This window comes from Canis aureus, chromosome X (assembly GCF_053574225.1).
Source record: "Canis aureus isolate CA01 chromosome X, VMU_Caureus_v.1.0, whole genome shotgun sequence".
NCBI classification, from domain to species: domain Eukaryota; kingdom Metazoa; phylum Chordata; class Mammalia; order Carnivora; family Canidae; genus Canis; species Canis aureus.
The window spans coordinates 15,268,742-15,282,355 of record NC_135649.1 but is presented as its reverse complement, the minus strand read 5'-3'; the positions used below and the strand labels follow the sequence as shown (position 1 = coordinate 15,282,355).

General features: G+C 39.7%; 1 long non-coding RNA gene across 1 annotated transcript; it reads right to left on the bottom strand.

Moving 5' to 3' along the window:
• Positions 1 to 667: 667 nt before the first annotated feature.
• On the bottom strand, positions 668 to 13,238 carry LOC144308676 (uncharacterized). Its single transcript, XR_013375048.1, has 4 exons — positions 13,097 to 13,238; positions 5,639 to 5,772; positions 1,273 to 1,398; positions 668 to 776 (listed from the first exon to the last, which is right to left on the bottom strand). It is a non-coding gene; the product is annotated as an uncharacterized LOC144308676 (long non-coding RNA).
• Positions 13,239 to 13,614: the final 376 nt, after the last annotated feature.

Sequence of the window (13,614 nt, the reverse complement as noted above, 5' to 3'; positions counted from 1 at the left end):
CGCCCGGTGAGAACCAGCCCTGGCCAAGCCTTTGGAGGGTTTTACCTGGTAGAAAACTGCTTCTTCCTCCAATGATATCGACCCCAGGTGCTAAGCTGCTGAGATCACTTACTCGCATAATCCGTGTCTCCTCATATTTCCATATTACAGAACCTTCTGGGCTTAGGGGGTGGGGGTGGGGAATGTGACAAAGCACAGCTTCTATCCTGCTAGTCCTTTGGCAAATACTCTTTGAGTACCTTGTCTGTGTCCGGTGTCATGTTTGATCTGCCCTTGTCACTGTCAGTTGTGTTTGCACAGATGTCTTGTTTCTTTCATTGGAGCCTCAACTATTTTTTTTAAAGATTTTATTTATTTTTTCATGAGAGACGAGAGAGAGAGAGAAAGAGAGAGAGAGAGAGAAAGAGAGAGAGAGAGAGGCAGAGACACAGGCAGAGGGAGAAGCAGGCTCCATGCAGGGAGCCCGATGTGGGACTCGATCCCGGGACTCCAGGATCATGCCCTGGGCCCAAGGCAGGCGCTAAACTGCTGAGCCACCCAGGGATCCCCTCAACTATTTTTTTTATCTTGTTGCTTGCTTTCCTCTACTGTATAGTTGGAAAAACAGAAACTTCCATAGCAGTTTCTCTTGGGCACTCTGGGCTAGCCACATCAGGCGAGGTCTGGTCACTTTCTTGATGAGCTAGTGCCTGAGAAGAAGTCTTCTGGACTCACCATCAGTGCTCTGGGCGGGGACAGGGCCAGATTCCAGGGCAACCTGTGTTGTTATACAGGGCCTGTGTTGAGAAGGGCCCCGGACTTGGTTAGATGCTCTGCTGTTACTATCTTGAAATTCTTAATGATTTTTGAACAAGGAGCCTTGCATTTGCATTTTATGCTTGGCCTCACAAATCACATAATCCCAGATGGGGCCTTGGCCCACTGTAGCCAGGGGGAGCTATGCTCACACAAACGATCTTTCCCATCCCCACCCCAGGTCCCTCCTAGAGGATTGAAGGCTGGTGGGAAGATGCATGTCCAATTGGCCTTACTCAGTGGAAGTTTGCTCTCTTTCCAGTATCCAGTGGTAAACATCTTTGAGTTATCAGATATTTTGCAATTTGCTCTGCAGTCAGACATAGTCTGACTATAGAGAAGTAGAGTCAGAAGATGTGGCTTACATTTAGCTCCACCACCCACTCACAAGATAATCTTAGTAAGTTGCTTCATGTCTTGGGGCCTCAGTATTCTATCTGGAAAATGGAAATAACCATGTCCGCCTTACATACATACCTGAGGGACGTTTGTAAGGCTCAAATGAGATTGTGTATTTGAACACCGTCGAATGCCATTTCAAGCTTTTGGGACCAGGATAATTGTTTCTTTCCAAGGTTTAAGTACAATAGCTTAAAAGTTGTCCTGTTTAACAGAAGAAATGGTTATGGTTATTGAAGAAAACTGTAAGTTAGGAAATGCACAAAGAAAAAGATCAAAAGGAACAGGAAACCTTGCAGAGAATGCCTGACATGTCTTGTGTTGGAACCTACCAGAGTGACTAGCAGCCATGATACTGTCAAGTTCTTGTTGTAGTTCGCATTATTTTTAAATAACAATTAAAATCTCAGGAGCAATAAATAAATAAATAAATAAAATAAAATAAAATAAAATAAAATAAAAAATAAAATCTCAGGAGCATCATTTCTCAGCTGCAAGTCTATCGCTTTTCTGAACATTAGCCTAACTCTTCAGAAAGCAGGAATGGAAATATTGGGGAGGAATTTGTGCCTACTTGTCTAATTTCCAAATGCCTTGTATTCCTCTTTCTTCTGTCCTTCTGTCTGTTGACAGCTGATATTAAATTGTTGTTGCTGTCTTTCAAAAAAAAGAAATAAATATTTAAAATAGTATTTTTCCTGTGTGTCAAAAGCCACTGTCAATCTCCCACTCCCTGCCCCCCATTTCCAGCCAGGGATGGGCAGTTACCTGGTATCACTTTTACTGAAAGTTGGGGGAAAAAACACAGAGGAGCCTGAACCTGCCAGAACTGCCAGTCTCCTGTCCTCTTAGCTGGTATGAGGTGAGGAGCCTAGCCATTTTTGAAGGTTGTACTCTTAAATAAGCTCCCTTTTATCTTCCATGGTTGTTCTGACAGTTTTCTGGAAAGTTGGCTCATCCAGTGATTTATATAGTGAGTTCATTTTTGGGCTCATTTGCCACATTTCCAGAGTAAAAAGCATAATGTGTGTTCCTGATTTACAAGCTGGGCTTTGTATCTATTTCTTCTAAGTCTAGAATTTGCTTCTTGGTTAAAAACATCATATTTCCAAGTTAGTAGACAACTAGATGGGCCATATGCTGCTCAAAAAACTTAGAGAGGGGATATCTCATGATCACTGCTAAGGTTACTTTTTCCCCAGGCAGCTCATTTTGGACATGGTAGCCTTGCTTGATCTGTGCACAAATTATTCTAGCATCCAAACAGTCCATACAATTTGGCCATTAAGATGGTCTAAAACACTGATCAACCATTTGCAGTCTTGTTTTGCTTATCCAATACACATGGCTACACAGTGTAAAATTTAAACTTAAAAAGCAATTTTACAGTTCCTTATACTTCATTTCATTTTGTCATATCACCAAGAGCCATTCATAAATGAATCTTCATATTCCTATGGCTTAGCCTCCAGTCTTATCACAGATCCTGCCTTAACACTTTGGCTATTTTTTTAAAGGCTATAACCTTTCTGGATTAGTGTCCTCTGAGGTGTTTCACTAGATTTGTCAAACTTGCTTTCCCCCTAATACTCCAAGGCCGATATATTATGGTACTTTGAAAGGTGCATATGTGTGCAGCTTTAAGCAAAATATACCCCCATTCACAATATAAATGACAAAGGAGAAACAAAATGGAATGATTCTATGTGCTCACAAACTGGCAAAGGGACTCTGTTCCTAACCAAATGTGCTCAAGCCCCTGAAATAAAGGCTGCTAATGGTAGCAGGGACAGAATTGTGTACGATTCTCATGGAATAGATGCCTCCCCTCAGGAGATTGGCTGCCCAACTTCCAGGAAGGAGCAGAGTGCATGTGAACAATGGGCTCTACCGATGACCACTTGAGCCCAAGGCCAATTGCCTCTCCTCTCCTTACATTCTCTCATCTGTAACAGGAGGGGGTTGGGATCCTCCAAATAGTGGGCTTTGATAAGGAAGTGATAGATAAGAGACTGTAGAAAATAGTAGCAAAGAGCACGGGCTATGTAGCCAAGTTGCCTAGGTTCAAATTCTGACCCTGTCATCTACAAGTAGAGTGGCCTTGGTGAAGTTACTTAAACACTCTGTGCTTCATTTTCCTCATCCACAGAAACTGGACAGTAATAGAGCCTATGTCACAACATTGTTATAAGAATAAAATAAACTCATATATGGAGAGAGTTTAGCACAGTACCTGATACATGGTAAATGCTCAATAAATTATAGCTATTATTGTTACTGGTGGTCGGCAAGCGAAGAAAGTTCAGAACTTTGGATTAGGGTGATGCGTGGCTCTAGAGTCCCAGAGAGCCCAAAATATCAGGTGACTCAGTATCCCTCAGCCAGTGGGACTGCTGGATACTAAGTCACTATCCTCCTTACCTAGTTGGGCCATTGGTGGGTGGAATGTTCCCCTCCCCACCCCCTCACCAACACACTACACACACCCTATAATTCCCACCCCTTTACAGTGCTTCACCCGAACCACAAAAGATATCCACAGACACACAACACATGCAGGCTCACAACATCACACTTCCACACATCATTCAGAGCATGCTCTCACACACACCTCCCACACTGCTCACACATACACTCTGGCGCTCTCTCTCTCTCTCTCTCTCTTTCTCTTGCTTGTTTCAAGACCATTAAAAGCAATAATGACACTTATAACATGTAGGCTTAGAATAGTGCTCCGGACCTACACTGTGACCCTAGAGGCCACCTCCTCCACAGTATTATGTGCCCTTCATCTCTTAATGGAAATGATGTGCTGAGGCTGGCCTTGCGAGGCCCCTGTCCAGCTGGCTGCTGAATGAATGAGAATGTCTCATATTTACTGACTGAGTGAGGCCTTCATTACCTGAAGTTCAAAACTCTTCCCTTTTCAACACTGTATGGGCGCCCAATTACACAGAGTCCCTTCCGGCATCACCATCATAGCTGTAATCGCTGCCTCAGAGGCCCATGCAGAATCACAGCAGAGAACAGGAGGGCCTCTGCGGCCTGTGGAAACAGAGTCATTTTGACAAATGTTCTATGGTCTTCCATAGTTCGGGAGCCAGGTATTGGTTATTGGGCCAGAAGAACACAGTGTGGCTGGACTCCAACTTATTCGGATATCTTATATTCTGCACAACACTGCGTCAGGTCTCAGGCTGGTCAGTGAGAACAGTGGGAAGCAGACAAACCTGCTACTTGAGGGAAATTCAGTTGAAGAAAATGAGTACCCCCTCTTCCAGCTGCTGCCTTACACAATGACTATCCCTTCAGGATTACCGAGCCTCCATGGGGCACCCTCCAGTCTCAAATTTTCCTTCCTTCTTTAAAAACTCTTTCTTCCCAGTGCCCTGTCAGTTGTTGCACTAGAACAATGATACAGGTGTCACCCTGCTTCAGGAAAAGCACTAGCCTTCAAAGGACCCCAACCTTGCTGTGACACTTGGTGCAAGACACCTCTTCACTCACTTTGAGGTGGCAGTTTCTCCATTGGCTATGTAAAGGTCAGAGGCCATGTTCTGCAACTTCCTCTTCCGTGACTTGTTATTTGAGGTGTACCCATTTACTTCTAACACTGGAGGAGATTATGTCCCAGATCTGAAAAGTATCCCTGACCTAGAAGCTGCTCCTGTACCTAGAATCATTTCCTAAAACCAACAGGATTCACTGATCAGGGCATTGAGTGAGGGAGGGTGACCTAAAAGCCTTTGATTACCACTTGTGATTGGAAAGCTACTCTGAAGGAACCAGATGTCAACTTCTAGAAGTGAAGCTACCTGAAGGCTGCAGCCAGAGCTAAAAAGCCCAGAGAAAGACTGATGGCATGGAAGGAGACCAGCCTTGCAGTCAGAGAACCAGACTTCTGGTCCCACTATGCCACCCACCTGCTGGGTGACCTCTTCACGTCCACTATGAGGACTCATTTTTCCATTTTGAGAAACAGAGAGTCAAAATGGATGATCTCTAAGGTCTAATCTGCTGTTGATATTTGGTTTTTCTCCCTAAAGCTTTTACACAGAATATCACCCATTCTAAAGTCACACACTCTGTCCTCAGTCCTGGACCAGTGTTTGGTTGCCAGGGTAAACAGGCAAGCAGAAGCGTATGACGATCCTTACGGCCCCTGACATTTGCCAAGTGTGTATCTATCCCGCTGACAGTGTCAGTGGGGTCACCTTTGTGTCTGGACAACAGCATATGTGTATTATTGCTCAACTTGAATAACAGCGCCACTGACTACCTGACAGACAAAAAGGCAGCGGGTCCTTTATGACGGCATTGAATGCTCTCCCACTGTCAAGGAAACTGACTATCTGATCATGTGAGCTGATTGATGTGGAGGGGCTGGGTAAAATATAAAGCATGGTAGAAATGAGAGCTGTTATTAAAAGAGTAAAACATTTACCCAGATGGCAGTATTGATGTAGCACTGTGGTTAGGTCTTGCCAGTTTTGTTGAAATGGGTGATTGATCTTAGTGAGCATCCGCCTAACCACAGGAAGATAACCCAGCTTGCTGTCTTCATAAGCTCCTCCTTACCTGAGTGAGAGAAAAAAAAATAGTCATCTAGCCTTTATGTTCCTAGGGCACTTTTAGGCAAGGTTTTAGATCTTCCTTAATAAGAAAATGCCAGCTTTCCAAGCCTGTAATCTGGTTATCTAATACCTTGCTAAAGTGATTAAAATTGATTAAAATGAGGAAGGAATGCTCTTTTGAAAAAAGAAAGAAAAAAGAAAATGATTGGATTTCTATGCTTTAGGTTATACTTAGGCACAGATTAAATTAGCTTGATCTTGATTGAATAAAGGACACTTTAAACTTATTCCAAGTATGAACATTGTTTTCTGGAATGCTTCAGCACAAAATGTCACTGTCACTGTCACTTTTGTTTCATAAGCACAGATATCTTTTAATGCATAGATAATGTACTTTATATTATAGAGGCTCTGAAAGCATCCACACATGCATAGATATTTATTTACAACTGTTTTTGCTAAACCAACAGAGAAAAGCCTTGGTTGACTTTTAAGCACTTGTATTTTCAAATTTAAACACAGAGAATTATGACTACGGAACACCTCATTTACATAACCAAGAGGTGGCAGTATTACATCCATGATGTGTTCACTGCACCATGTATCATTTGACAATAAAAAAGTGAAATGTGTAAATAAAGATATGTAACAAATATTTCTGTTCTTCCTAAATGGCTGCATCGGTGATAGCCACTAAAAAGCATTCATTAAAGTGTGATGTTTCCTTGTAAACAACAATCACCTCCCCACACCACCACCACCAAGAAAAAAAAAAAGAAAAAAAAAAAGAAAAAATCAAAGCTAGGAACCACAATTTATTACCACCAGTAAGTTTATTGCAGCTCTGGGAATCCATACAGATCTCCTTCAGTAATCATTTGTTTTCTGGTAAAATATTCACCTCCTTCATAAATATAGTTAAAAATCAATTTAAAAAAAAACAATAATGAGACTCCCCAAAGCAAGAGCCTCTATTTCTACATAAAAAGCAATTTAGAACAACAAAAAAGAGAAAGAATTGACTAGAGATCAATAGTCTCCTACAAACTGATTATTAACTACTAAAAAATAACTATTTGAAATCAAACCCCTTTGGTTACCTCCCAAGATTTTTTGAGCAACTGCTAAGTTATGACTTGTGATTTGTGACTTGGGTTATGGTCCAATTAAATTGTACCTAAGCTACCTGAACCTGTTCTGTTTTATTTTTGGTTTTCTATTTCTAACCAGTTGCGGCAATCAAAGACCAATAACAGCAGAAGCAAAAATCATTTAAAAACATGAGTCTGTTGGGTCACCAGTTTCCTATAAAACTACTCTTAGCAAAAATCAATACCATAAATATATCTGAGTGCTTAGGAATAGGTATTTAGAATAGAAGTTCTTGGAAAAAATAGTTTAAATAGGAATTGAGTACTTTACATTTGGCCTTACAGAAAGTTAGGTAGATCAAATTTTCTGGCACTCATAGGAAAATATGTTATTTTAAACCATGAACTACATCATGCAAGACTTCTAAAGGTCCACCAGCCCTATAACTCAGCTATTTGGGTATTCGGAAATATTTTTATGTTATTTGTGTATTTATTAGATTCGTTTAGAATCAGCACACAGTCTGTCTAGAATATTTTTTGTACAGGCTCTAAAAGTCATCTAGAGACAACTAAAGGGTATTTAGAGCATTAATAAGTGACACATACCAAAATGATATCCAGCTTTCAGTTTCTAAAAGAATATTCAATTGATTAGACAGTGAGACTGGCAGTTCTGACTGATGCAGGCATTTGACTATTTTAGATATATCCTTTTCATTTCTTCTGTATTTCATTTTAAGTCAGAAATTGCAGTTGTGATCGAAGGTACTGAATATTTTCTTCATATATGGCACAAACAGCAAACACTTCTTCAATGTGTCTAGACTGAGCACCTACTTTGGCAAAAACTGATCTATGGGCAGGATTCAAAGAGTGAGGATTGTGTAGTAGGATGACAGAGAACAGGGTTGTGCCAGTGGGCACATAAGTAGATCAAATACTCCAGTAACTTCAGTAACTTCAAAGCAGACAAGAGTTTCAATTCCCAAAAAGGGATGGGGGAGTTAATGATTTGAACAAGTCTTCCAGTTTTATTACACTGTGGAAAAATTTCTAGTCTCAGTTTCATTCTTAATCAAATTTGGTGCATTATGTTGTCATTTCCTACAATGTGAAAATAAAAATGTATTTTAGTGCTTTAATTTAATTTATATTCTTTTCCTATGTATGAATTATGTGGTTGTGTCAAGATATTTGATGCTTCATCAATCCCTCACCTTTCTCTGTATCCAGAAACCACGCACTCAGATTCTCCCCACTCCCATCCCGCTATTTTCCCTACTAAGAGGTTTCTTATTTCAGACAAAAGATGTGAGTTGGTCAAGAGTAACAAGAATAATATCAACATTGGGACGTCTGGGTGGCTCAGCAGTTTAGCGCCTGCCTTCAGCCCACGGTGTGATCCTGGAGTCCCAGGATGGAGTCCCACATCGGGCTCCTTGCATGGAGCCTGCTTCCCTCTCTGCCTGTGTCTCTGCCTCTCTCTCTTTCTGTGTCTCTCATGAATAAATAAATCAAATTTTTTAAAAAAGAATAATTTTGACATATATCTATTTATAATATACCAGATACTTTGCTAAGAGCTTTACGTGGATTTTTTCTATGTAATCCTCACAACAACCATTTCAAGTAGGTGCTGTTGTTTTCCCTGTTTGAACGGTGAGGAAACAGAGACCCAGAGATGTGAACTGACCTGCCTGAAGTTCCACAACTGGTAAGTGCCAAAGATACAGCATGACACCACTTAAGGGAGGCATCACCACCACCACCACCACCAATTTAGTGAGTTGCATTACGTGTCAGGTACTACCCTAAGCATTTTATAAGCATCAGTTCATTTACTCCTCACAAACCTTGGGAGGCAGGAGCTAATGTTATCTCCATTTTACAGGTGAGCAAATGGAGACACAAAGATTATATAACCTGCCACAAGCAAATAGCCAATAACCTGGGATTTAAGGATTTAAATTCAGGTCTCTCTTGACTCCCAAATTCTTAACAGTCCTGTTCTAAAATAGAAGACAAAATTCAAGATGGACTCCAAGGACCATCCAGTTTATAAAAGCATGTTCAAATAATCTTAGTGCTGAACAAAGATCTAAAATTTTACTTTATGCTTCTTATTGGTAGTTCTGCTTCCAAAAGCCCAAGACTCTCTCTGCACACAGACTCACATGTTTCCACTTCACTCAATATAGTGTTTGGCTCTGTTCTGTAAATACGGATCAATCCAGGAGGAAACATGCTAATATCAACCTTCTAACTCCAAAAAATTCTTAACCGACTAATTTCATCAAAAGAGTTGAAGATTTTGCCCATACATATATCACTTACAGATACAAATGATTCTTTGCCAACACTCATACCATCAAAGCACCGTGGATAAAATAGATCCCTTTGGATTTCACAGACCATTTAAAGCATAGTGCTGGTTGAGAGAAGAGGGGACTCTGGGCCTCGATATTTGCATTCAAAGAGATAAATAATTGAAGACTGATACTTAAGAAATATAAAAAATGAATCAGATATATGAGAATTTCATACATTGAAAGACATTTTATGGACTGTGGTGCAGATCTAGGACTGCAGAGCATTCTTTTACTCAGGGAATAATAAAAGCTTTTTGGCACTAATGTACCATGAGGCAGAGCTATCTACAAAAGACTACAATTAAAGAAAACTTTCTTTTACTTTGCATCAAAGAAATGATTTCTATCCCAGTCTCCAAAGATTAAAAAAGCTCATGTGCAAAGATAGAGACATCTATTCTTTGAATTATTAAAGTTGTCTGTCCCTATTTTTAAAAAGTCAAATTAATATGCAGTCCTGGAGGTCTGAGCCCCACTTCCATTTATGGGAGACAGCAGCAAGGATGCTGGCGTTGTCTCTCTGTTTCTCTAAGTAATGATCAAACTGAAAAGATGAGTTATTTGTAATTAACCCATCCATTAAAAAACAGGATATATCTAAGGAAAAACCCAGTCATCATCAGTTGAAGTTTGGGTTCAGTGACAGGCTTGTCTTTGGAAAGCTAACTTAAATCTCATTTATTGGTGTGTGCTTTAGAAATTTATTGCTAGCTCTTCTGTTGGGCTTTGTGCTATTCAGCACATTGCTGGTATTTATAATGAAAGAACTTGGTGTATGGATAATTTCAAACAGGGTAAATACCACGGAGATATGACTTCAAGTTAAAATTCTCTGTGACCTCAGGCAAGATTACTTAACCTCTCATGCCTTGGTTTTCTCTTGTGTAAAATAGGATGTCTGATTTATTAATTCCACAGATGTTTCTGAGTACCTATTATATGCTCAACACTAAGATTGTCATGATAAACAAGACAAAGCCCTTGGCTTCATGTTGCTTATAGTCTAAGTGGAGAGATAGCCAATAAATATATAAACAAATGATATAATGTAGTATTTCAGAGGATAGTATGTTCTATGGAGAAAATAAAGCAAAATAAGGGAATGGAGAGGGATGAATAGAGCAGATGGACTTTTTTTTTATAGAATGTTCCATAAAGCCTTCTTTGAGTCAGAGACTTCTGAGCAGAGACCTGAATGAAATAAGTAATCCAGTCATGCAAAAATTTTGGGTGAAGAGTATTCCTTCTAGAAGGAGACAACACAAAGACTTTAAGGTGAGTATGCTTAATATATTGGAGGTATAGGCTGGAACAGAGTAAGGAGAATTGAAAGCAGTAGGAGATACGGCAAAGTCATAGACGACCTTCTAGGTCATGATTTTGGGTTTTATTCTAAGTATGATGAGAAGGTATTGGGAATTCAACCAAGGAGGTGATTTTATCTGACAGGGTTTTTTTTTTAAGAGTTTACTTATTTATTCATGAGAGAGAGAGTCAGAGACACAGGCAGAGGGAGAAGCAGGCTCCCCAAAGGGAGCCTGATGCAGGACTCGATTCCCAGACCTAGGATTACGCCCTGAGCCGAAGGCAGACACTCAACTGTTGTGCCACCCAAGTGTCCCTGACTTAACAGTTTTAAAAAGATAATTCTGCTATGCAAAGAATGGGTTTTAGGTGGGGCAAGAGTGGAAATAGAGAGCAGTTAGGAAGCTATTACAATAATCCAGGCAAGAAATGATGTTGGCTTAGATCCTGATTGTTTTCAGCAGAGAGAGTGAGAATCAGTCAGATTTGGGACATATTTTAGAGGCAGAGCCAACAAAGTCTCTTGATTGATTAGATATGGTGTATGAGGGAAAGAGAGGTGCCAAGAATGATTCTGAGGTTTTAGGCCTGATCAAATGAAAGGTTCAAATTGATATCAACAGACATGGGATAGATAGACTGAGAGGACACAGTTTGGGGGGAAGAATCATAAGTTCCCGTGGACACGTGAAGTTTGACATTCTTATTGGATACTTAAATGAAAGTGTCAAGTCAGGAGTTAAATATATGTGCCTGGAACTTAGAGCTTAGATATGGAGAAACAGACATTTGAAAAATTTCAGTGTAATAGTGGTTTGGGAAGCCACAGAAATGGAAAATCACCTCCTAAAGGAGAAAGTGTAGATGAAGAAGGAAAGAAGTTCCAGGATTGAACCTGGGCTACCCCTAACATTAAGAGATTAAGTAGATTAGGTGGAGCCAACTAAGGAAACTGAGAAGGAACAGCTAGTGAGGTAGGAGGAGAAGTAAGAGTGGTGCTTCAGAAGGAAACATTTCAAGGCAGGAAGAAAGTGGAAATCCATGTCAAATTTTGCTGAAAGATTGAAATCCTGAGATTTGGCCAACAGACTGAGCCACGTGGAGGTAATGGAGAAATATAATAAAGATGGTTGCTGAAGAATGCTTGGTGAAATCCTATTGAAGTTGGTTGAGGAGACAATGAAAGGGAAGGTGAAGGAGTGTCAATGAGTACAGACAACTATTTTAAAGAATTTTGTTATGAATAGGAGCAGAGAAATGATGTGATAACAATGTTGATCTTACTCAATTACAATGAAGGTGCTTTGCAAGTTGTCAAGTTTATTATGCACAAATAATTTGGCTATGATAAAAGGCAATCACTTCCTAATATCCATAACCAGCAAATTCACTTTACACATTTCTATGCATTCACCCTTTAAGAAAGTTTATTAATATTTTTTGTTGACCACCTTCATCTGTATTATAAGCACATGACAGTCTTGACTGAGTCAGGGACCCCCTGATATGAAATTCAAACCTCTGCCACATACTTACTGGCACCATAGATGTCTTTGTTCACTAATAGCCAGAATCTAAGAAGATGTCAATAAATTTTCCCATCAGCCTATATATATATATATATATATATATATATATATATATATACTACCCAGAGAGATTACACTTTCTCTTCTGTCTTCAATAGATGCATAATATCTGGGAGAAACATAAACAGAATGAGTCAAATTTCTGGAGAGCGGCTTGAGGTCAGTGTCATAGTTATGGAAAGAGGAGCATCAGATTAGAAAACAAAACAAGTGGGAGTGAATGGGTGACGGGCACTGGGTGTTATTCTGTATGTTAGTAAATTGAACACCAATAAAAAAAAAAAAGAAAACAAAACAAATAATAATGTCTTTTTAAAAAATGAGACAGTCATGGAAAGAAAAGAGAAATAAAACTTGTATTGAAATGAAACTTTCAAAAAGACCTTGAGGGATAGCTATGTGATGTCATTTTTTCTTTTTTGTAAAAGATTTTATTTATTTATTCATGAGACACACACAGAGAGAGGCAGAGACATAGGCAGAGGGAGAAGCAGGCTCCATGCAGGGAGCCCAATGTGGATCACGCCCTGAGCCGAAGGCAGACACTTAACCGCTGAGCCACCCAGGCGTCCCTCATTTTTTTTTCTCGTTCCATGGTGTCCAAGGACTTATTTAGAACCTGATCCCATTCATTTACAAAATGGAGACAGAGGAGGAGTTTAAGTCAATATGTAGTGGAAAGTATTAATTAGTTCTGGAGGTCCTGGGCGCCGCCAATATTCTCTGTATTCTAAAATGTTACTTACAGTAAAAGAGAAACAGAATTTGACCTCAGGCAAAGTAAATATTGACCACCATCTCAAGGATTTATCCTGTGAGCTTGGTACAAGCTAAGAATCCCCAGTGTGCAAAGGAGAGAAAGGGATCCTGTCTCCAGATGCAGAGTCTATAATCATCACACGCAGCCGTTTATATTAAAAAAGGGAGCTCAGCTTGGAAAACAGCCCCCCTCCATACACACACACCACAACCTTTGTGCCATCCAATAGTTAAAGATCAACTCTGGATAATGTTCTTCATGAGGAGAGCAGTCGGCAGACACATAAACTCTGTTTGTTGACATATTTATTCCCAAAGCTGATTGTGTTAATTTCCCAAAACTCTTGCCTTGATGAGAGCTGGTGGGGAGGAAAAAGAAACAAACTCTATGGCATTGTATAATTATACCCATATTCAAAATTTTCTTTTTGTTTCTCATCAAGATGCAAGGCTTACCATATATCACTGTGCTGACAGCCCTAATAGAAGAAAAAATAAAGCAAACAATTAGCCTTGGGGAAAAGATATAAACTAATGCACAATTCATGAATTTGCTACTCATTCATACCTGCTGTGATTCTAAGAGTTGATGAAATGCAATCGTAAGTGATTTTGAACAATTTTGATTTAATCTTCTAAAAAAAAAACACTTGGTCTTGAGATTATTTAAAATATGACTTCTTATTATGGATTACATGCAGAATAGTCTTTCTCTGACAGAAATTAAGTT